This window comes from Eucalyptus grandis, chromosome 1, assembly GCF_016545825.1.
Source record: "Eucalyptus grandis isolate ANBG69807.140 chromosome 1, ASM1654582v1, whole genome shotgun sequence".
Taxonomy (NCBI): Eukaryota; Viridiplantae; Streptophyta; class Magnoliopsida; order Myrtales; family Myrtaceae; genus Eucalyptus; species Eucalyptus grandis.
Genome location: NC_052612.1, coordinates 45,682,107 through 45,708,218, shown reverse-complemented (window position 1 = coordinate 45,708,218; position 26,112 = coordinate 45,682,107). Strand labels below are relative to the sequence as shown.

The 26,112-nt window shown below is 40.7% G+C and overlaps 1 pseudogene; it reads left to right on the top strand.

Annotated features, from left to right (window-relative positions):
• The first annotated feature begins 4,123 nt into the window (after nucleotides 1-4,123).
• On the top strand, nucleotides 4,124-25,982 carry LOC120287066 (annotated as a pseudogene).
• The last annotated feature ends 130 nt before the right edge of the window (nucleotides 25,983-26,112 follow it).

Here is a 26,112-nt window from a genome sequence, read left to right as displayed (position 1 = left end):
CCGTCCGCGACCGCCCGGTCCGACGCCTCCTCCTCCGTGCGACGATCCGCAGCCGCTCGTGCCCGCTCGTGGCACCACCACCTCGCCTCCCCGTTTTTCGCCGCCTGGGTCCGCAGTTGAGTTTTGCTCTTGCCGGAGCTCCGACGACCACCCGCAGCTCCGGTCACTGGGACCCATCACCCTTGGTGAGCCACCATCGCAGTTCAGCCATTCTTGCTTCCACCGTGAGTTATACTAGGTAAATTTTTAGGTATTTGGTTTCATAGTTTTTTTTTATTTACTTATTATTTTATTCTAACTTGATTTGTTTTGATTTATTATCCAATTGGAAAATTTGTCATATTAAGTCATGATAATCAAAATATTAAGCTTGCGAGACGTCGAGGTTAGATTTTTGATTATTTCAAGCTTTTTTATGACAAATTCATGAATTGCTTTGCATCATTGAAATAATGTCATTGATTTATATTGATGAATTTTTTTAATGGGACATATTTTGGTGTGTTATTTGCACATCATATCATATCATGTATCATATTTTGAATTTAAGTACTTAGGTCCATAAACATTTCATGTTTAAAGCAATGCATTTTATTTTTTTAGATTCATATAAGATTAGGTTAATTTTTCTTTAATAAAACAAAAAGAGAATAAAAATGTTATTTATAAATCACACCACATGTTGCCCTCTAGTTAGTGGGTCATGGATTAATGTTTTAATATTTCCATCATGTAGTTTTTTTTTTTTAATAAAAGGCCTAAGATTAACATTGCATCATTATGTCGCTTTCTTTAATAAGAATTATTGTCATTTAAAAAAAAAAAGAGAAAGAAAGAAAACACAAAAAAGCCGTTTAGTTAGCTAATAAGTTTGTTCATAATTAATCTCATTTTATGTCATCGTTGTTTAGTGTAGGTTGCATATATGTATAAAAAAATCATTAAAAAAAATCATAAAAAGAACATGTATATAGATTTACCATGTCATTCATCCCATATCACGTAGCACATGCATATTTAGGATTATATAAATTAGATTGCATACATATAGTGATAAGTTTAAGTCATACCATATGAATTGCATCTCGCATGTCATTAAAATAAATCTATGCATATTAAATCTAAATTAAGATTGTATATAATTAACATTTTAAAAAATAGGTGTTTTGTCATTTAGAAATTATGTTTAGGGCATGCATTTTTATTAGCATTTTCATTGAATGTTATTTTATTGACTGTGCACCCACATGACCACCATTTGTATGTTAATAGTTTAGGTTAAAATTAATTAACATTGTCTGCTAAATATTTTTGAAATTAAAATAAAAGCTACCGAAAGGGCATTAGACTAATCTAGCGTAATCATATCCGGACTTATTGAATCTCTCGGTTCGTAAAATAAAGTATTCTCTCATACTTTATTTGGATTTCTAATCAACCCTAATTGATTAGTGGCGGCTCCAAATTGAATAGAATTGCATGTTTAAATAGATTAATTTATATCAAGTCGCGATTGGTAAGACTTGGGTAGAGGTGTTAAATGGGTTGTGCAACCCATTTATGGACCCATTTAAGCATAAATGGGTCGTTAATGGGTCGTGCCTTAAGAAATAAGGTCCCCGATGGGTTTTAAAACTAAAGAACTAAAATAAATGGGTCTTAAATGGGTACCCATTTAAGACACATTTACAAACCCATTAAAGTCTAAAGATGGGTTGTGCAACCCATTTATTTTCTTTCTTCTTTTTTCTTCTTTCTTCTTTTTTTCTTTCCTCTTCCCTCCGGTCGCGGCAGACGGCGATGGTTTGCGACCGGCCGGGCGACTCGAGGCTCGCCAGATCCCGGGCGAGGCTCGAGCCCGCTCGACGCCGGCGAGCCTCCAGCTCCTTGGATTTGGCGAGGCGGAGGCTCGCCCGACGCCGGCGAACCTCGAGCTCGCCGGATCCTGGGAGGCGGAGGCCTCGCCGGCCCGGGCGAGGCTCGAGCCCGCCCGATCTGGCGAGACTCGAGCTCGCCCGACGCCAACGAGCTTGAGTCTCACCAGATCTGTCGAGGCGACGGCTCGCTGACGTCCGGCGAGGCTCAAGCCCGCCGATTTGGCGAGACTCGAGCTCGCTAGCGTCGGGCGAGCTTGAGCTCCGCCGGACTGCGAGCCTCGAGTCGCCGACGTTGGCGAGCCGGGCAAGCTCGAGGCTCGCTCGTGGCCGGCCGCCGGCCAAAGAAAAAGAAGAAGAAGAAGAAGAAAGAAAAAGAAAAGAAAAAGAAAAGTTATATTTAAAATAATTAAAATTTTATTAAAAAAAAATAATTAAAATTTTATTAAAAAAATAATTAAAATTCCATTTTTTAAAATAATTATTTTAAAAATTAAAAAAATTGTCCATTAAATTTGTGTTGTATAAAATTATTTTAGCAATACCATTTTTTTAAATATATATATCTATATATATATAATAAATTAAGTTTAATTAAATGGGTTAGGTATGGATTGGGTATGGGTCGGGTCGGATATGGGTCAAAATTTTTGCATTGCAATAAACGGATCATAAACGGGTTAAATAGGTCAATTTGGGTCGGACCATTTATGACCCGACCCACCCGTTTAACGGGTCTAGACTTGGGAGGGTCCGCGCTAAGTCTTCGAGACTTAGTAATCCGTTAACCTAAACTTTAGAATTGCCCTGAAAATTTAGGTCGCGACAATCACGTTCTACATCAACATCTCGAGGAACCAATTTGAGTTCGACCTGTCGAAGGTGGATTTTAACGGGAGCCTGCAGACCATGGACATGAACCATAATAAGATTTACGGGTCCATTCCAACCGCCATGGAGAGTCTCCAGTTCCTGAACGTGAGCTACAACCGGCTGTGCGGGCCGATTCCAGTGGGCGGGAAGTTGCAGAGCTTCAATTACACGGTGTACTTCCACAACCGATGCTTGTGCGGTGCTCCTCTTGCTAGCTGCAAGTGAAAAACGGATCTGAGCTTCGCTGATGCTTTAAGATTTGAGCTAACCAGTTCGTAAACTTTTGTTTTTTTTGTTTTTTTTTTAACAAGAAAGTTTTGTTATTTCAATAATCATGCTTTGATCAGAAAAGGAAAGGACTGCCTTTTGAATCCCGATGCTTCTTTCAAGTCTTTAGTGCAGTTAACTCCACGTGAACGGTCGTCATGCTTCAAGCTGATGATTTGGTTGTTCTTTTAGTGAACTCTGCGATCTCAAATTAACAACCTTGTCCATAATATCAAATATGATTTTGTTCTATTTTCGTTAAAAGATTTAGCAAGTAAAAAAACCTATAAAAGAAAAAATTCTTTCCACCCGAAGCATTTGCTCATGCTCGTGGTTCAGGGCCATCAGACATTATTGAAATACTTGATACAGCTCTAGTGTTTATGGAAAAAAGGTTCAGATCCTAAACCTATAAAAAAGAAGGATTCACTGAGTTTACATGTTATATAGCTTTACTCATTAACTAGTCACAGATCAGCTAAACTCCATCTCGTTCAAACTCATTAACGTCCATTCCAATTTCACATCACGTTGCTTCAAGCTTATATATATATATATATATATATAACCACGTTTCTTCAAGATTTGGACTCCGCTGCTCGCTGTCCCCTGTCAGTCGTCTATTAGCCCCCACTGACAGCGAGCAACGAAGTCCAAATCTTGAAAGGACGTGTTGGGAATGCACGTGCATGAGTTTGAACGTGATGGAGTTTTAACTCCGCCTTTGATTATACTCGAAACAAATGTGTTAAGCTATATTACGTGGAAAGTCAGTAAATCATTCTTTTCCATAGGTTTAAGATTTGAAATCTTTTTTTTAGGTTTAAGATTTGAACTCCTTTTTTTAATAAAACACTCAGGCATATCAGGAATCATAATAATATCTTATGGCCACGAACCTAAGATGAGCAAATGCTCTCGTGAAACTCCACCGTCGACAGATCGAACTTGAACTGGTTCCTCGAGATGTTGATGTAGCTTGTGCTCTTGCTCCCCCCGAACAGCAGCGACGCGTCCCCCTGAAGCCTGTTCCGGGAAAGGTCTAGCTTCCCGAAGTCGACACCGGCGAAGGTGGCCGGAGCTCGCCGGAGAGGCTGTTGTGGGAGAGGATGGAGGTAGAGGTTGTTATCCTTGAGGTTGGCAAGGGAAGCCGGTATCTTCCCGGTGAGCTGGTTACGGTCGAGGCCGACGTAGCCGAGGCCGGGGATGGTGGAGAGAGAGTCAGGGATGCTGCCGGTGAGCTTGTTGAAGGAGAGTGATGGTTTTAATTGGTGATGGGCTTAAGGCCCGTCCGCCCATGCTGGGCCCAAAAGACCCGGCCCACGGGAATAGGGCCCGTGGATGGGGGAAGGTATAAAAGGGAGGAGAGAGAGAGAGAAGACAACCGTTGGAAATTAATGTACATCTTCTCCTCTCCCGTGCGCTCTCTCCCTCCAAAAAGAACAAAGAAGCACAAGGCCACATGTTTTTTCCCCTTCAAGGCGTCGTCGGATCGAATCGAATCGAACAAGGGACAAATTATCTTCCTCTTATCGGCATTGGTGTCTAATATGTGGCTAACAAGGTACGCTCGAATCCATGGTGTTTTTACGATCGGTGATACATGTTTTCCTGGGCTTCGTCTTCCGCATTGATTTAGGGGTTCGATTTAGTGTCGAATTCGGTTTTCGTGGATCCGTTATTCCCAACATTGGTATCGTGAGCCCTAGTTCACGTTTTTCCCGACTTGTTTGACGTTTTTCATTGATTTTCGCGAAAAACTTCGGCCGTACGGATCGGGCGAGAAATCCCAACACCCGAGCGCCGTTTGGCCATTTTTCTGAGTTTTCGTAAGTTGAAATCAAATTCTGAAGGCACCTGGGTGAAAGAGGTCGTTGAGGCGAGTCCGGCGACATGTCGTGCGTCGCCGGAAGACGCCGCACGCGCCCACACGCGCGGCCAGAAGCCGATGTGCGTGGGCGCCACGCGCCCAAAGCGCTGGCATCGGCCAGCATGTGCGCCACACGCGCTGGCGGCGAACCGGCACATGGGCGTCGACGGCTGGCGAACTGGCACGAGTCGGTCGACGGACCAATGCGTGCTAACGTTAGCATGACGTCGCAATGACGACGCCGGCTAGCCGGGCGGTCCCCGTCGGCGACCCGATCGACAACCCGACCCGACCCGTGGACGCGGGCACATGCGCGGCTCGTGCCGGGCCGACGCCCGCATGACGTCGCCCGCGCACGCCGCACGCTGCACCGTGCGGGCGGTTCGCGCGATCCGGCCCGACCGCCCGACGGCCCGACCGATCCGATCGGTCCGTTCGGTCTGACCGGTCCGACGACTTGGCCGTTGACCCGTTGACCGACGACCGTTAACTGTTGACTTTGACCATTGACCCAAAAAAAAAAAAAAAAAAAAAGGTCTCGATAAAAGAGTTAGCTGATTATCGGTGAGTTAGAGGTAATCCATTTTTTATTCCGCATTTGTTGCATGAATCATGAAAAATTATGTATTTTCCATTTTGTTTAATTGTGGATTATAAGTGATCCATTTGAATTCGCATTCGTTGTAGGAATTATGAAGCGTTATGCACGGATACCGCAATCCCAAGAACGGACGAAGGAAGAGCTAGACCGAAAAGGCCGATAAAAGAGTTAGCCGATTATCGGTGGCTTGATGGTGATTTAGTATCACACATGGTCAAAGTCAATCGATGATACAGAAATCATCGGAATGGTTATCTTATGCCGGATTTTGAGAAAGTGCCGGCTTTGATGAATACTCTTCCACCTGAATGGCAAGTAGTGTTAGATCGGCTATGGGAGATCAACGTGGTCCCGGATTACAGGGGCTAGTGGAAGCTTTTGTAAGAGAGTACTATAGATTGAGTTGGCCAAAACTTCAACCCTTAGATTGAGCACCACATGGCGCAGAGTGAATGCGCCTTGGTGGTGACATGAGAGCTCTCCAAAAGTTTTTCCATGGTTGGCAAATGTGCCTTCAGTTTTCTCAGATGTTTTGACTGATATATTAGAAGGGACTTTCCCTAATTATTTCTTAGATTAGTTTGAGATGTTCTTGAGTGTTGAATATCTCTTTCTATGTTGATATTTTTTTTTGGATATATTACTTACTGTAATGAATTGTTGTATTAGTTGAAAGCATTATTATTTTATTAGATGTAAATTATCTGTTGCTTTCTGTTATTGCTGATTGCTGTGGGTAATTAGCTGTGGGTAGTTTAGAAGTATTATGTAACTTCATAGAATTTATTTTGCATAAGACAATTATATTAATAATAGTTTTAAGTTAGGATTTTTGGAGGATGATTGGAAACGTAGTGACCTTTTGATTCTGAAACCTTACTTGAAATTATTCATTAATATGATGGGTCTATGCAAATAGGGATGCATAAATGATAGGCATTAATTATTCGTGCATGTATGTCTGATGTGTTTAGATCGTTATTTTCAGCAACTAAGAACATAATTGCTTATATGAACGGCAACAATTGTGAAATATTGAATATGAAGATTCAATATGTGCTGGAAAAGCAAGAAGCACTAGAAGCTCTTGACCATGTTATGGAAGATCTTGAGGATGTTGTGCGCCACCTTGAGCTGGTAGAGGACCGCTTGACGGCATGTGAGCTGAAAATAGATATTTGCAATGCTGGTTCTAGCTTAGAAAGGGCTTTGAGCTCTAAGCGCAAATGTATTGATTCGTTCAATATGTGGGAATGCAAAGGATCAAGTCCTTAGTGCAAGAGATCAAGAGTTAACCAACACAAGAGAGAAAAACGTCCTCAAGTGAAGAAAATGTCAAGGGTGAGATGTTACAATTGTGACAATAAAGGTCACTATGCTCGCAACTGTCGTGAGCCAAAGAAGGTAAACACCTCTTGTACATTTGAGAACTTTGATTATATGTCAAGTTCTGAATAATTGGGTGAACCAATCCTTTGTGGACTGTAGATACAGGAAAGACAGACCATGTAGCGAAGGATAGAGAATCCTTCGTGGAATTCCGACGAGTACCAACTGGAACTAAGTGGATCTATGTGAGAAACAACTCTAGAGCTGAAGTGAAAGGGATTGACACCTACCAACTGAACATGTGTGGTGGGCGCACCTTGTTCCTACATGATGTTCTAAATGCTCTGGAGATTCATCAAAATTTAAGTGTCTATTTTAATGTTGGTTAAGCTTGGTTTTAGTGTGAACTTCCGTAATAACGATGTAGATTTGTATTTGGATACAAACTACTATGATTGTGGTCACTTTCTAGATGGTTTTATTGTACTAAATGTTGACCGTGGTGATGTCAATATATGTTATTCCCTTGTTTCGCGTCTTCTACTTCATATGATAATGATGTGAATGTGTGGCATGCTAGACTTAGTCATATTGGCCAATAATGTATGAATAGACTAGCCAAAGAGGGCTTGTTGGGCAACATTGAAAAAGTCGATTTGCCCATATGTGAGCATTGCCTAGAAGGGAAAACGACAAGGAAACCATTTGGAAAAGGTAAAAGAGCTGACGTTCCTCTGCATTTAATCCATTATGACGTTTGTGGTTCAATGAATGTGAGAGGAAGGCATGGGACTGTTTACTTCATCACTTTTAATAGATGATTATACTGATTCGGATGTGTCTATTTGATTTCTCATAAATCTGAAGCATAAGTTGTTTCAAAATGTTTATGAACTTGGTAGAAAATCAATTAGACAAAAAAATAAAAGTATTGAGATCAGATCGAGGTCGAGAATATTTATCTGATGAGTTCAGAAAATAATGTGATGAAAAGGAATAGAAATACAGTTATCTATTCCATATACTCCTCAACAAAATGGTGTTGCAGAGAGAAGAAACAAAACCCTACTGGAAATGGTTAGATCCATGATGGCGCATGCTAACTTACATATCACTTTTTAGAGTGATGCGTTGTTAACTGTTGCCTATATACTTAACCGGGTGCCTTCCAAATCAGTTAGTTCCACTCCATATGAGTTATGGACAGATAGAAAACCGGACTTAAGTTTTCTTAAGCCATGGGGTTGTGCTGCCTATACTCATGAGTCATCTCACAAGTTTAAGAAATTGGATCCTAAATGAAAGAAGAGTATTTTTATGAGATACTCCGAACACTCGAAAGGGTATGTATTCGTAGATGAGCAGGAAAGTGGGAGTATAACTGAATTTGAATCACGGGATGTCACATTCTTAGTGGATGAATTTCCTAAGAATGGCGAAATAGGGGAAGATTACCCCTATTTGAAACCTTGGATCAAGATAATGATATTAATGGAGTTCATCCAAGTGGGAGTAATATGAGAAGTGATGAATTGAATTTAACTCATTCTCGATTACAACCACATGATGAGATGATATCGTCATTATCTAATCTGAGTGGGAGCATAATGGGTAATGATGTGCTAAGTGTACAATCTCCCATATAACGAACAAGTCGCCAAAGTATTCCCCGTCGACGTTTTGACATTGAAGGGGAAACTTTTATAATTGCTCCACGAGATAAGGATGAGCCAAGAAATATTATTGAGGCTCAATTGCCCTAGTAAGAAAAAAAAAAAAATGGATTTATGCAATGAAAGAGGGGATGGAGTCAATGAAATCAAACCAAGTCTGGGAACTGGTTGATCTTCCAAAAGGACGCAAAGCTATTGGGAACAAGTGGGTTCTCAAAATAAAGCGAAATGCCGATGGCTCAATAGAAAGGCATAAGGCTCGCCTTGTGGCGAAGGGGTATAATCGACAGGAAGGAATTAATGATGAAGATACAGTTTCTCCTGTAGTGGGATTTACCTCGATTCGCATTATTCTAGCAATAGTGGCTAGTATGAATCTTAAGTTACATCAAATGGATATAAAGACTGCATTTCCTCAATGGAGAATTAGATGAAGAAATATATGTATGGAACAACCTGCTAGTTTCATAATGAAAGGCCAAGAAGAAAAGGTATGTCGACTTTTGGGGTCGATATATGGTCTTAAGCAGTCGTCAAGACAATGATATATACCTTTTCATAATGCCATAATGGCATATGACTTTACAATGATAGATGAGGATCATTATGTATATATCAAAAGATCCAATGATCAATTTGTGATCATATCATTATATGTTGATGATATACTAATTGCCGGAAGTAATATGGAGTTTGCCAATACAATCAAAAGTTGGTTGTCTTCCAATTTTGAATTGAAGGATATGGGATATTAAACCCATAGACACTCCTATTGCAAAAGGTGAAGGATTGAGCCATAGACTGTGTCCAAGGACTCCACAAAGAAGGAACAAATGAAACATGTTTTTTATACTAGTGTTGTTGGGAGCTTGATGTACGCTATGATGTGCACAAGACCTCGACTTATGTTTTGCAGTTGGAATGGTGAGTAGATACCAATCCAATCCAGGTCAAGCACGTTGGAAAGCCGTTAAAAGAATACTAAGGTATCTAAAGGGGACTGCTGATTATACGTTGAGTTATTATGGAAATGATCTGCAACTCAAAGGCTATTCAGATGTTGATTGAAGAGGAGATTTAAATGAAAGAAAATCTACCTCTTGATTTGTTTTCTTACCGAATGTTGGAGCAGTAAGAAACAAAAGTGTATAGCCTTGTCCACGATGGAAACCGAGTTCGTGGCATTATCGTAGCAAGTATAAGAAGGTGTTTGGCTTAAGAGATTATTGGATCATTTAGGTGTTATTTGAAGTGCTGCAGATTCATTGTTGGTCAACTGTGATAGCCAAGCAGCAAAAGCGTACACCAAAGATCCAAAATATCATGGCAAGACCAAACCTATAGATACCAAGTATAATATTGTCAAAGATATGATTGCACAAAAAGATGTGAACTTAGAGTACATACTACGCATAGAATGGTAGCAGTATGGAAAAGCCAATACCTAGAGATGTGTTTTGTGGCTATATGAAATCTCTAGGATTGCGTAGAAACTGATGTACTGAATATTGTAATTTTCCCTAAGTGTTCACATATGATGAATTTGTGTTTTCATCATTAATGCCTATGAATCTTTGTTTGATCTTTATGCATCTTAATGCTCAGTGCATTACTTTAAGTTGAGAAAGTATGTCGGACATATATAAGATTAGCCCACTCACACGGGTAATCACATTTATTTACTATGTGATAGATAGATATGAGACTATTTTTAAGCTTATTATCTAGGTGATAATCGAGAGCTCAAGCTTAAAATACGTATGTCGCCTTAACTAAGTGTTAAGATGAGGACATAATATTAACTATGTCCGAAAGTAAAATCACCCACATATTTTACTTTATCTGTCTATGATGCCAGATGTGAGTTTTGATGAATTTTATGATTGAGTAGATACGTGAACTCAAGTTAGACATTAGGTATGTCTGAACTATCATATGTACGGTATTAAAAGTGTAGACATACGCTCCATGGGAAATAAGTTAATACCGTAATACGTATTTCATACTGCGTATACATGAGACGACTAATAAGAGTGGCAAAAAAAAAGTTTGATCTCAACTTTTTATGACGTGTGAGACTCTTGAGGAAAAGAGTTCCTCAATTTTTTGTCCCCTCATGACTCTTACTTATTCTCAAGATTTCTATTTAGTGTTTGCTATCTTAGGGTGTAGCCAATGGTCATGAGTTGATTCGATCTAATTGGACATTTCTAGAAAAGCAAGTCTGAACCGAAATTGAGAGTTTGAAGGAAAGAGGAAGATCGATTTTGGAGAATCACATTGTAGTTTTGTATTCATAGGTTAACCAATTATGACTGTCTTTGGGATAATCATAATTGTGAATACAATATATATATCATTGTTTAAAAGAGATCAAGAGAGATATAAATGTGATCGATCGATCTAGGGTACGCATACTAAATCTACTCTGAGTGTGATGCCCATTATGAACTGTTATATATTCCTAACGGATATATATATGGCAGCTCTCAAAGTATGTTGGTCGCACGGATTATTCACCGGTATGAATGTTGAAGAGAGGTAAAGAGAATCATGTTCAGCCCACCATGTGTGAGTGGGAGATGATGGTTTTAATTGGTGATGGGCTTAAGGCCCGTCCGCCCATGCTGGGCCCAAAAGGCCCGGCCCATGGGAATAGGGCCCGTGGATGGGGGAAGGTATAAAAGGGAGGAGAGAGAGAGAGAGAAGACAACCGTTGGAAATTAACGTACGTCTTCTCCTCTCCCCGCTCTCTCCCTCCAAAAAGAACAAGAAGTAGACACAAGGCCACGTTTTTTCTCCCCTTCAAGGCGTCGTCGGATCGAATCGGATTGAACAAGGGACAAATTCTCTTCCTCTTATCGGCATTGGTGTCTAATCTGTGGCTAACAAGGTACGCTCGAACCGTGTGTGCTTTACGATCGGTGATACGTGTTTTTCCGGGCTTCGTCTTCCGCATTGATTTAGGGGTTCGATTTAGTGTCGAATCCGGTTTTCAGGGATCCGTTATTCCCAACAGAGAGGTTGAGGTAGGTGAGGTTCTTGAGCTGGCCGAGGAAGGAGGGGATTGGGCCGGTGAGATTGAGCCAGCTGAGTCTCAAGGAATTCAGGTACTTGAGCTTGGTGAAGGACTCTGGGATCGAGCCGGTGAAGTTGGAGAGCTTGTGGAGGGTGAGGTCTTGGAGGTAAGTGAGGTCGCCGATGGCGGAGGGGATTTGGCTAGGGAGGTCGAAGGCAAGGAAGAAGAGGGAGATGGCGCGGTGGGTCTTGTAGTGGCACTTGAGGCAGTACAGTCGACGTCCGGGTTCCAGGAGACAAGGAGGTAGGGGTTGTTGAGGGAGGACTTTATGCGGAGGAGGACCTCCTTGTCCTCCGGGTGGCAGAGGATGGCGGGGTGGAGGAGGAGGAGGAGGCGGGCCAAAGACATTGTTGAAGGTGGTGGTGGTGGGGGGTGAGTTTTAATTGAGTGAGGAAGGAGGAGGCGTGGAGAGTTGTATTTTAGGAGAGGAAGTTGTGTGTGGCAACTCGGGGACCACTTGATATTTTCTCGAAATCTCCACAGATCAGACGACTTTTCCGTCATTTTTGGGCCACGCTTTGGGGCTCATGGGCTGTTTTCCTATCTATTCGTGAGCGTTTGCAGGACCTCTGCGACAAGGGCATTGCGCGTCGTGTGGGTGTTTGTGACGTTGGGATGCGGAGGGACCAGATGAACGAGAAGATATCAACCCTGAGGCGGGGAGGCGTGAGGTAAGGAGCATGCGTTGCTGGGTCAACTTGGATGTTCATTTGACCAAATCAACTCCACGATCCCCATCGTTGTACCGATGGATCGGCCCCCGACCTAATTCCGACCCTAGTCCAGGGAAATTTGACAGCTGGTGATATGTGATCCGAGTCGATAAGAATACCTTTGACTTCTAAAATGCCCTAATGAAATAAAATAAGCTCTTTAATTATATCGGGCATGAACATAGCTAATTGAGGAATGACGTTATTATGATGTATTGTTTTCATTATCTATTATAATCAATTTAAACATATGATTTACTAACTTGGTAATGATATGTAAAAAAATATCGTGATGTATTACAAGTATATTACTTATCTTTCTTTTTTTTCTCACTTTTGACCGTATGTCAATACCAAATTGATACATCCTCCATCCCAGGCCTAGGCTACATCTGCCTCGACCGCAACTAGATCACCAAGAGCATCCCACTTCTCTTGCCAACCTCAAGGGGAACAACATGTACCTCCTCCCCTCCCACAACAACCTCTCCGGCGAGGTCCCGGCCATGCCAGTGTCGACTTTGGGAAGCTTGACCTGTCCCGGAATAAACGGGCCTTTACTTTTAATAATTTCTTTGTCTGCCTCTCTGCATTTCGCAGAAGATGGTTTTCAATGGTTAATGGATATACCCACTATTATTACTTCCAATTCGTATGGTGACGTGGCATTAGCATTTTTAATGTGCAAGGGGTTAGAGGGCGACGTGATTGAAGGCCGTGACGCGCAAAATTAATTATGAGGATTGGACTAAAGAACCTTACGAAGGGAGTCGATTAGATGTGAGAATACATAGTAAATTTTTAGAGATAGAATTCAAGGCCTCGTATTAATTTATCCATTACTGTCCATTAAGCGAGCTCGTGATCTTTACCCCATGATGAGAAAGAGAATCGAAAACCGACAATATACCTAAACATATGCCCATCCATGCGAACCAACCGACGTTTTTTTAGATCAAGGATAAATTGGATGACTGAACCAATGATGTTCGACATCCAAATTAAATCTCGGACCACCCAACCAACCACCGTGACGGCGTTATGTTCAGTTAACTTTTAGCGACTGATTTTGTGGTTGCAGAAAAAAATATTGTCCCAGAAGTCGCACGTTCTAGTTTTTTTTTTTTTTTTTTTGAACAGGCACGTTCTAGTTTTTTTTTTTTTTTTTTTTTGAACAGGGAACAGGCACGTTCTAGTTGAAACGAAGGAAAAAAAATCATCTTTCAGATTCATTAATGCGAGTTTTTTTTTTTTTTTTTTAATGCGAGTTGAAACGAAGCAATGATTTTATTCTATTCTAATACAAATCTTAAACGCCGGCGCAGGCCTCCCTTCATTGGTCCCTTTAGATATGCCGAACCACGTGGAGGAATGAACGTGGCATCCGTGGAATAAGGTTCGAGGAGAGATAGCCTTCGTTCTTGACCGGTCCAAGCGGCGCCAACTATCTGTACATACACTTTAGGTTGATTTTGTCATTACGGGTCGTAATTTACGGGCGTCTCTTCACTTACATTAAGGTAGTAAACCTCTTCGCCATATCCCAAACCCTCGTACTTTTGTATTCTCAATCTATATATCAAATCAAAGTTCTCTTTCAATGATAGCAAGACCTTTTTCTTTCCTCGGCCCAAATGATAAAACTCTAGCGGTCTTACTGTATATCAACATCGTAACTTAAGATGAACAGAATTAAAAAAAAAAAATAGTGAGAGTCAAAATTAGCACTTGAATTCAACGTAAGGATGGATTAGTACTCGTTAGAAGAAGTGAACAGTTCCAGGGTTGGTAGGAACCTACCTTGTTATAAACAATTCCCAGTTGTATGCCCTGGAATTGGTTCTGAAACCTACCCTATTTGTCCAAGGAGTTGCTGAGCCACAACAGAAAGAGAGAGGCAAAGATAGGGTTGTCGTGCGTAAAGAGAAAAAAAGGAGAGAGAGACGACAAACAGAGACTGAGAGAGGATTGATGGGCGATGATGGTGGCTTGAGGTTGAGTTGGGTTGCTACGAGCAGTGGTGTAAATGGGAGAGTTGGAGGAAAGACGAACGACGATGGTGGTGACTAGTGAGGGGTCGCCATACGAGGAGGAAAGACAACACGAGTAGAGGGCTGAGGACCTAAGGTTAGAAATAGAAATTAGGGCTTTTGCTTTTAGCTTATAAAACCAATTCCAAAACCGATCCACTTCTCACGTGGTTCTTTTACTTGAAATCGGGAGTCCAGCTCCCACTAGTTTCAAGTTTTTGGATCCAGGAGCCAATTCCCAAACTTATTTTTTCGAGCAATCCGACTCAATTTCTGGATAGAACCAGTTCAATTGCATACCCTTAGTACTCGTGTTATTGATCCACATGGGGTTGATGACTATGACTTAGTTCGATAGTTGTACTCTCCATGTGATGAAAAAAAATTAAATTTGTTCATGTCCTCATCTTTAGATAATAATAAAAAAGAAAGGAAAGAATAGGTGGTGATGTTGAGATTAACGTCTATTCATGGCCAAATGAATCCAAGAGTGTTTGAGTTGTGACACGCGGTGGGATCTCTATATCCATAATAACTCTTACTTCAAAGTTGGGTTTAGCACGGGCCCACGGATAAGATTTACACTTGGACTTTACTAGTATAACGATATTCGAGTTACCATAAGAATGACAATTTGTTGTGAGTCACAAATTTTTTTAAATAGTGGGCCTCACAATAATTTATAATTATTTATTATTAGATTTTTTGTGCTCTATAATAAACTGTTATTTTAATAATAATTTAAAAACCATTATACAATCATTTCTCTTTACTCTTATTATTGCTAATGATTTGTATATTAAAACATAGAACAATAATTCCACCGATAATTCTTCTATAGATGGAAGCTTCGCTTTTTAGATTTTTTTTTTGTAATATTTGTATATAGAAAAATTATAAAATAATTTATTTCATTTGCCATCGAAATGAGTAGGCAATTGGCTTGCTTTAGGCAGATGATTTTCGCCCATAATTTAAACTTATAATTTTCACCATAAAATTTGAAAACAAGATAAGGCATTTAAAGTTTTACAATCTCTACATGTCAAAGGACAAAGTCGCGATTTACAAAAGAAAATTAAAAGTACAAATAATCTTAAAATGAGTTCAAAACGAAAATCCCTCCCCCAGTTTCCACACACAACTTCCTCTTTTAAAATACGACTCTCCATGCCTCCTCCTTCCTCACTCATCTAAAACTCATGCCCCACCGTCGCCGCCTTCAATAATGTCTCTGGCCCGCCTCCTCCTCCTCCTCCCGCCCCTCCTCTCCTTCTTCCTCCTCCACCCCGCCTCCGCCGTCCCCGCCACCTGCAGGACAAGGAGGTCCTCCTCTCGCATTAAGTCCTCCTTCAAGGACCTCAACGTCCTCGCCACCTCGTGACCCGAACGTCGATCACGCCACGGTACCGCCTCAAGTGCCACTACAAGACCCACCGCGTCATCTCTCTCTTCTTCCTCAAACCGACCTCCCCGGCCAAATCCCCTCCGCCATAGGCGACCTCACTTAACTTCGAGACCTCACCCTCCACAAGCTCTCGAACTTCACCGGCCCGATCCCGAGTCCTTTACCAAGCTCAAGTACCTGAATTTCCCGACTCTCGCCTAGCTCAATCTCACCGGCCCAATCCCTTCCTTCCTCGGCCAGCTCAAGAACCTCACCTACCTCAACCTCTCTTTCAACAAGCTCACCGGTAGCATCCCTGACTCTCTCTCCACCATTCCCGGCCTCGGCTACATTGGCCTCAACCGTAACCAGCTCATGGGGAAGATCCCGCTTCCCTCGCCAACCTCAAGGGTAACAACCTCTACCTCATCCTCTCCCACAACAGCCTCGGGGGCGAGCTCCCGGCAACCTTTGCCGGCATCGACTTCGGGAAGCTCGACCTTCCCTAACAAAGCCGGGGACGCATCGCTGGTGTTTGGGAGGAACAAGAGCACGTACCACATCGACATCTCGAGGAACCAGGTTCGAGTTCGACCCGTCAAGGTGGATTTTAATGAGAGCTTGACGACCCTCGGACATGAACCATAATAAGATTTACGGGTCCATTCCAAAGGCTGTGTAGAGTCTCCGGTGTTGGAGAAATCTTTCCAGAATATTTTGAAGCTGACAAAACATTTCTATCGCCCAAGTCTCGGATATCGATAGTTAAAGTCTCAAGAATTTATAGTCTCAAGACTTTGTTATCTCAAGACTCAAGACTCAAGACTCAAGACTCAAGACTCAAAATTATTCTCACCGACGCCTTTCTAATCCAAAGTGTTGAAGAAAATCCAAAGTCGAGGTTTATGGTTGAGGATTTGATTCTATCCTCGGAATAGATTCTTTGGTTGGATAATCATTTCGGATTCTTTAATTCTTATCTAAGATCAATTGAAGATCCGATGGTCGACGAAATAATCTTGGATTATTCTATTCTTGGAAACCGAGATCCCGATTGTATGGGCGAACAGATTGATGGGCTATCATCGATTCCTTAAATAGCTCGGATGATCTTCTTGATTGATTCCGTCCAACGGGTAGATTGGAGGAATTCCTTTGGTAAGTGCCAACGGCTATGATGGCATGAAGGAGTATAAAAGGAAGATGTTCTAGTTGTTTTAAGTGTGTGATCGATAGAAAAATTCCAGAGTCTGAAGATCCTTGATTGTTAGTCGAGATCGAGCGAAATTGTACACACAGAGTGTTTGTACTTGGTAACGCCTTGAGCGAGTGTGGTAGATCATCTACACCTAGAAATCAAGGAAGATCAACACCGTAACAACTCTTTGATCATAGTGGAATCCAGCCAATCTACTGTCCGTGCGTAAGAGTGGACGTAGGCTTGAATCAAGCCGAACCACTATAAACCGAGTGTTCAATTCTCTCTTTCCCTTACTCGGTCTTGCGATTGAATTTTTAACTGTTGCAAATTCTTTAATTGTTTAAATATCGTGCAAGCTTCGAGAAATTTTTTTATATACCTATTCACCCCCTCTAAGTACTCGTACTAGCTATTTCAATTGGTATCGAGCCCGTGTTCTTACTTTGTTTGAAGTGTTTTACTTCGAGTAAAAGATCCATGGCTAGTATGCTAGCACCGGGGGCTGATGGAGGGGCAAAGCAATACCAGACCTCCCTACTCGATGGAAAGGATTACAACATCCGGAAGAACAAGATGAAAGCTTTCCTACGATCAAAGGATCCTCTGGAATGGGACGTAGTGGAAAAAGGAATCACCCGCCGCTGCATCAATCACCGAAAGAGGAAAAGAAACCGTTGAAACCAGCGGAATGTCTCAAGAAGAAATAAACAAGAGACAAGCACTCGATGCTAAAGCAATTTATTCTTTATATTGTGCTTTGTCACCAACTGAATATATGAATATCTTCTTGTGTCACAGCAAAAGAAGTCCGGGACAAAGTTACATATCACTTATGAAGGGGCGATCGAGTGAAGGAGACCAGAATTAACATTCTTCTTGGTCAATATGAATCCTTCAAAATGAAACCGGGAGAATCAATAACCGACATGTTTAGTCGTTTTACGATATTGTCAATGGTCTTGAGAACCAAGGACAAAAATTTCTGATCCCATGAAGGTGAACAAGCTTCTACGTGGACTCTCCAAGGATTGGAATCATATAAAGACTTCAATAAGAGAGACGCAAAGAATCATGCCATTATCTCGTAGACGAACCGATTGGAACTCTTCCCTTACGAAGTGGAACGAATTAATGAAGACGAAGATCCAAGAGGTAAGAAATCTATTGCACTAAAATCAAATGATGATTCGATGATGCAGATTCTGAAGATGATATGGATGATGAGGAGCTCGCCCTCATGATAAGAAGATTCAGAAAACTGAATAGAAAAGGCAGAAGGTTCATCCCAAAGAAACAAAGTTCTCGAGACAGCGAGACCAAGTCCGTTGATGATGAGGAACCAAACAAAGAAGTAGTTTGCTTCGAATGTAAAAAGAAGGGACACATCGACCCAACTGTCCTCTTCGAAAAAGAAAAGAGGAAAAGCTGAGAAATTTCGAAAAAGCTCTAAAGCCGAAACCGGAGCGATACAGAGTGTGAAGAGAGTGATGAGGAATATGCCAACCCGTGTCTAATGGCACAATCGACTCGCACTGGATCGACTCGGACTGAATTTGAGGTAAGTGATTATAAAATCCCTGTCAAAGTCTCTAAATATATTGATGAGTTATGTTTTAGTCTTAAGACTTCTCTTAAAAGGATTTCCGAACTTAAAAAGGAAAACTCAGTTTTAAAACAAAAGGAAAACATTTTAGAAGAAAAGGTAAAAAAATTTAGACTTGAATGTTTCTACTCTTAAAGAAAGTAAAGACAATCTTTCAAAAGAAAATGCTTTCTTAAAACTGATTTATCAAATATTTCAAAGAAATTTTCAATAGGGTCCGAAAAAACTTGAAAAAGTCCTTTCAATCCAAAGACCTTACTTTAATAAGTCGGGTCTAGGTATGACAGCTGAAACAATCCCTTTGATTGATTTTCCGAAAGTAAAAGAAAGAATAAAGAAAAGACCATCGAGAGAGGCTTATAAAAATCATTTCAAAAGAGTTTTTGTAAAGCCCGTAGGTCGAAATGCTTTAAGGTGTTTTAAGTGTAACAAGATCATTTTGAAAAAGAGTGTCCTATGGTTTGAAGTCGTTAAGAGAGTATGGCCTAATAATGCTCATCCTACTAACACGAAAGGACCCAAGAAAATTTGGGTACCAAAGAAAGCTTGAGACTCTTTTTTGAATGCGTGTCTCGTCAAAAAGAAGGTAAAGTGGTATCTTGACAAGCGGATGCTCAAGACACATGACAGAGACTCAAAATGTTTCATAAAGCTTATTAAAGTAAATGGTGGAAAAGTTTCATTCGGAGGAAATAGCAAAGGAAGTATTGTGGGATTCGAATTGCGAAAATTGGAAATCTCACAATAAGCAATGTCTCTCTAGTGGAAGGACTCAACTACAATCTACTCAAAGATTAGCCAATTGTGTGATACGGTTACAAGATCTTCTTTCAAGAAGGCATATGTCTGGAATTAGCAAAGATTCGACTCGTCTTTCATGGGTCGAAGGCATGGAAACATCTACCTCCTTGATGTAAAGCCAAATGAAGAACAATGCTTAATCTCAATTCAAGATGAAGCAATTCTATGGCACAGAAAACTTAGCCATATCAACAAGAAGCAATTAGCCAAAATCTCTTCAAAACAGCTTGTTCGAGGTCTACCTAAACCGCCATACCAAAAGTCGATTTTTATGCACTCCATGCACGGGAAAGCAGTAAGAAATTCATTTAAGCAAATAAATCATGTATCTACTAATCATGTAATACAGATTTGCTTCATATGGATCTCTTCGGACCAACAAGAACGTGAGCATTGGAGGTAAGAAATATTGTCTAGTAATTGTAGATGATTACTCGTTTTACCTCGGGTATATTTTCTTGCAAATAAATCGAAACCTTTTCGTACTTTGAAAAGTTTGCTAAAAAGGTTCAAAATGAAAAAGGATGTGCTATTTCTAGTATAAGAACAGATCATGGAAGTGAATTTGAAAATCAAGATTTTACGAAATTCTCGTGATAAACTGGTGTTAATCACATATTTTCCTCTCCGTATACTCCAGAGCAAAATGGAGTTGTGGAAAGAAAGAATAGATCTCTTCAAGAAATGGCTAGAACACTTTTAATTGAAAGTAAAATTTCTTCACGATTTTGGGCTGAAGCCGTTTCAACGCTTGCTATATTATAAATAGAGTCTTTCTAAGACCTATTCTTGACAAAACCCCTATGAATTGTTCAAAGGTAAGAAGCCTATTGTTTCATACTTTCATGTGTTCGGTTGCAAATGCTTTATTTTGAAAAATGCAAATGATCGAGTTGGTAAGTTTGAAGAAAGATCGATGAAGGCATCTTCCTTGGATATTCTACATCAAGCAAAGCCTACGAGTCTACAACAAAAAAGCCAGTCCGTGGAAGAATCAATGAATGTCAAATTCCAAGACTCAAGTGCAAGATGAATCCGGCCGGACTCAAGACGAAGAGACCGAATCCGCTCTAGATCTTCAAATGTCTACATCTCAAGAAGCATCTCGATTCGGAAGTCCATCATCAAGACGCTCATGGAGAATCAAATAAAGAAAGAGATCATCAACTCCGGTAACCGGAAGCACAAATCCAGTCATCCCAAAGATCTTATTATTGGCGAACTTAATGAAGGAATCCGCACAGATCAAAAGGCATGAAGAATCTAGTGTCGTGGCTCTCATCTCGAAATTGAACCAAAAAGCATAGAAGAAGCTTTATCTGATGAAAGCTGGATCGAAGCTATGCAAGAAGAGCTAAGACAGTTCAAAATCAATGATGTCTGGGAATTGACATCTAAACCAAAAGGTAAAACTGTTATTGGAACCAAATGGGTATTCAGGAACAAAATGAACGAAAAAGGAAAAGTCGTACGAAACAAAGCGAGACTCATGGCCAAAGGGTATACGCAAGAAGAAGGAATAGACTATGACGAGACTTACGCACCCGTTGCAAGGTTAGAAGCTATTCGTCTATTACTTGCGTTTGCTTGTTACAAAAATTTCAGGTTATTCCAAATGGACGTCAAAAGTGCTTTCCTAAATGGATTTATCCATGAGGAAGTTTATGTGGAACAACCGCCTGGATTTGAAGACCCAAAGAAGCGACTCGTCTTGAGGATCGAAAAGGCTCAGTATGGTCTAAAGCAAGCACCTCGAGCTTGGTACGACAGACTAAGTAAGTTTTTATTACAAAATGGTTTTGTCAAAGGTAAAGTAGATACTACTTTGTTTATCAAAAAGGAAAACAAAAACTTTTTACTTGTTCAAATATATGTTGATGACATTATTTTTGGATCCTCTAATGAAAGTCTTTGCAAGAAATTTTCTAAGTCTATGCAGATGAATTTGAAATGAGTATGATGGGAGGGTTAACATTCTTTCTTGGACTCCAAGTGAAACAAATGAAGGAAGGAACTTTCATCCATCAAGAAAAATATGCGAATGATCTTGTCAAAAGGTTTGGATTGGAAAAATGCAAAAAGATCGACATACCAATGTCATGTTCTCAGAAGATAGACAAGGATGAAGAAGGGAAGAAAGTAGATCAAAAGCTGTACAGAGCATGATCGGTTCACTTCTTTATCTTACCGTTTCTAGACTCGATATTTTGTTTAGTGTTTGTATCTCGTGCTAGGTTTCAATCGGATCCTAGAGAATCACATCTCATTGCCGTGAAACGAATTATCAAATACGTTGCTTCATCTTCAAGCATCGGTCTTTGGTATCCAAAGAGGGGAGACTTTAATCTTCTAGGATACTCAGATGCAGATCTGGCCGGTTGCAGAGTCGATAGAAAGAGCACTTCTGGAACTTGTCAACTACTTGGAAACAGACGGTGTCTTGGTTTTCGAGGAAGCAAAGCACCGTAGCTCTTTCAACGACGTATGCAGTATGTAGCTCTTGGAAGCCGTTCGCAAATTCTATGGATAAAACAACAGCCTACAAGACTTTGGCATTGAAGACTCATGCACGTAAATCGATGTGACAACACCAAAGGCGATAAATCTCACCAAAATCCAATCCTTCATTCAAGAGCAAAGCATATTGAGATTCGACATCACTTTATTAGAGATCATATTCAAAATGGAGAAATCTCGATTCAATTTGTTGATTCAAAAGTCAACTAGCGGACATATTCACAAAGCCTTTGGAGAAGAATCGCCGGTTTGACTTTATCCGCTCGAGACTCAACATTTTGAAGCTTGAAGAAGTTAAAGTCTAGAGACTCACCAACTCTAAGACTCGATCTCTTAGACTCTAAGTCCCGAGACTCGAGACATTCATGGCTAAAGACTATAAGTTGTATTTCATCTAAAAGGTACTAATTATCATTTAGTTATAATTAACTCGAAAATGTACGATCTTTTGCTTAATAATTTTGGCAGTTATCGATTTTGAAAAGAAGTAATCGTTCACTTTCCTTGCACCGATTGAACTTCCTTTTTCAAAAACTGAGTTATATATATACAGTTTTTTTCTTTCCCTAATTTTCAAAACCCTAAAAAGCACTCTCCTCTCGATACTGTTTCTACTCTTTGTTCATCGTCGAGAAAGTGGTCATTTTTCTTGGGAAAGCAAGTGAAGGAATCCTTCAATAGACAAAGAAAGATGTCGTCTTCGAGGAAATCATCAAGAATCGCAAACGGGGACCACAAAGAATGAAGAAGGGACCGACACATTTCGATCTCACCGAGGAAGAAGACTTACCAAGTCGGCGACAGAGTCCGATTCGCTCTCCTCCACGTCATTCAAGCATCTCCCGCCCCACAAAGTGCAAGTCACAACTGAAGAAGAGATAATCGAGGATGCCGACCCAAGTAAGAGTTCAAAAGCCCTCCTTTTTGTATACTTTATCGTGCATTGAAAAGCACAGTGTACTCCATTGAACTATATAGATGACTTCCTTAAGGACAAAAATTATGGGAATGAGTATCTTTTCTGAAGAAAATGGAGGAATGGGGAATTGCCCGAAAGGAAAAGCAGAGGAAGCACTTGCGAACATTCCAAGAGATCCTCGTATGCCAGACAAAATCGATTGACGGGAACGATGATGACAAAATGTTCCTTGAATTTAACCCTAAAATGGGTGTGGCGGCAAAGGTGAAAGGAAATCGGATGGATTTGTTTAAATCCAAGGATCAAGAAAAAGTGTATTACGATGTCTGTTGAAAGAGGGGTAATCAACCCTAGAAGTGTCGATTTTGACTTCCGGATTCCATCAACTTGAACCTAAGAGAGAAGTTGAATTTGCTTCAACTTGAGACTTTCTCGCTTCCGACTTACGACGGGTATGATCATCTCGACCGCTTATTTCTATTCAAATCTTAGCTTTTTGGATGCGAATAGAATTTCATTCAAATGTTCGAGACAAAGTCTATGTGGTAGATGTGAATATGTTGGCGGACATAGTTGGAGTTGAACGGGACGCTATCTCCCAATCAAAGTCTCACCGCTCGAACTACTCGGGATCTTGTCAAAGATAGGGATGTAGATAAGAAAATTATCTATTCCAGATGAATGCCATCAACATTGTGCTTCACAAGATTGTGATCAATTGTCTCAGACCTAAGTCTACTTCAAAGACTTCGTGTCTCTTTCGAAGCAAAGTTGATGTATGCGATCAACTCAGACGGAAGTTCTCTCTCCCGCACACTATTCTTTTCCATATGTACAGAGCGGTGTCAAAAGACAAAGGACAATTGCCTTATCCCGGGTCTCGGTGACCAAGATCTTCAGAGACATCGAATATTGAACGCCACATACTTTTTGTGTTCGACCGTGTGATAAAATGGTGGTAGGGCTGAAAATGTTAATGAAGATGCGTCTGCAAGAACTCTCTAAGGCAATGGAGAAATTCAAAGTGAAATCTCCAAAGTCGGTCTTCAAAAGGGAAAGGAAAGAAGGCCATTGGTGCTTCTTCGAAAAAAGAGGAAAAGAACTCTTATCCCGGGAGGATGAGGATGAGGATGAGGATGAAGATGATGAAGATCCCACTATTCCAAAGACCGACAAGAACAAGACGTTCTGTGTCTTATCCGACGTAAACTTCAGCGGAGCGAGAGAAGAAGAAGAACAGAGAGAGAAGGAGAAAGAAGTTGAGGAAGAAGAAAAAGAACAAATCTGATAAACTGAGAGAAGGGAAATCAAGAGCATGATCATCACTCTTCCCCTTTCGATGTCCTAGAGACAGGGGAGTTAGCGAGCAAGAGAGGTCTCCACCTCATGCTCGCTGAAGATCTAAGACAATCTCCTTAAGACCCGTAAGACGTTCGGGTCTCTCAATTGCTCGAAGAAGATGATACGACGATTCCAAATCGCTGCACCGTTCGAAGCGCCATCGTTCGCACACACACCATCCGAGAAAGCTAATGCCGCACACGGACGGATGATTCGGATCTTTGTAGTATCATTTTTATTCTTCGGAAATGCGTAACTGTGATATATATTCGGACTGTGAAATCCAAGCTTTGAAGCATCCGGATAAGCATCTTCGCCTCTCGGAAGATAAATACAAAGACCTCGCTCCGCAACTTCAAGCCAATGCGAAGAGAGAAGAGGTAGCTCATCTGCGAGAAGATCCGAAGAAGCTCGAAGGAGTAGTCCAAGTCAATTGGGGATTTCCAGATCGTGCGCATTCCCAAGCGTACATGACTCCTTTCTCACCCTCTTTTTAATGATGACAAAAAGGGGAGGAACCAATTTGAACAAACATTATTTTAAAACTTTATTTGAAGTGACTTTTGTGTTTATGTTTATTTTTGAGTATGACTTGAGAACTTGAACTTGAGTGTTAGACTGAATTGGTTGTGGATTTTGATGCTTGACTGGTTGCATTTATATCAAGTATTGTTACATGGTATTACTCATGAAAGACTAACCAATTTGCTTTGTGGATGCAGAGTCCGGTTGTTTATTAATCTTTATGAGTTAGCCATATTGCTTGAGAAATGTTTTTGCAGGTCAAAGTTGTTCAAATCTTCAAGAAAGTTTTGTCACCATCAAAAAGGGGGAGATTGTTGGAGAAATCTTTCCTAATATTTTGAAGCCGACAAAACATTTCTATCGCCCTAAGTCCTGGATATCGATAGTTAAAGTCTCAAGAATTTATAGTCTCAAGACTTTGTTATCTCAAGACTCAAGACTCAAGACTCAAGACTCAAGACTCAAAATTATTCTCACCGACAAGTCTTTCTAATCCAAAGTGTTGAAGAAAATCCAAAGTCGAGGTTTATGGTTGAGGATTTGATTCTATCCTCTCGGAATAGATTCTTTGGTTGGATAATCATTTCGGATTCTTTAATTCTTATCTAAGATCAATTGAAGATCCGATGGTCGACGAAATAATCTTGGATTATTCTATTCTTGGAAACCGAGATCCCGATTGTATGGGCGAACAGATTGATGGGCTATCATCGATTCCTTAAATAGCTCGGATGATCTTCTTGATTGATTCCGTCCAACGGGTAGATTGGAGGAATTCCTTTGGTAAGTGCCAACGGCTATGATGGCATGAAGGAGTATAAAAGGAAGATGTTCTAGTTGTTTTAAGTGTGTGATCGATAGAAAAATTCCAGAGTCCTCAAGATCCTTGATTGTTAGTCGAGATCGAGCGAAATTGTACACAGAGAGTGTTTGTACTTGGTAACGCCTTGAGCGAGTGTGGTAGATCATCTACACCTAGAAATCAAGGAAGATCAACACAGTAACAACTCTTTGATCATAGTGGAATCCAGCCAATCTACTGTCGGTGCGTAAGAGTGGACGTAGGCTTGAATCAAGCCGAACCACTATAAACCGAGTGTTCAATTCTCTCTTTCCCTTACTCGTCTTGCGATTGAATTTTTAATCAAGTTGCAAATTCTTTAATTGTTTAAATATCGTGCAAGCTTCGAGAAATTTTTTTATATACCTATTCACCCCCTCTAGGTACTCGTACTAGCTATTTCATCCGGTTCCTGAACGTGAGCTACAACCGGCTGTGCGGGGAGATTCCGGTGGGCGGGCGGTTGCAGAGCTTCTATTACACGGTGTACTTCCACAACCGGTGCTTGTGCGGTGCTCCTCTTGATAGCTGCAAGTGAAAAACAGAACCGAGCCTAGCCGATCTTTAAAATTTGAGCGGACCAGTTTGTGAACTTGCGTTTTTCAATAACCATGCTTTTATCGTAAAAGTAAAGGGGCTGCCTATTGAATCCCTATATTTCTTTCAAG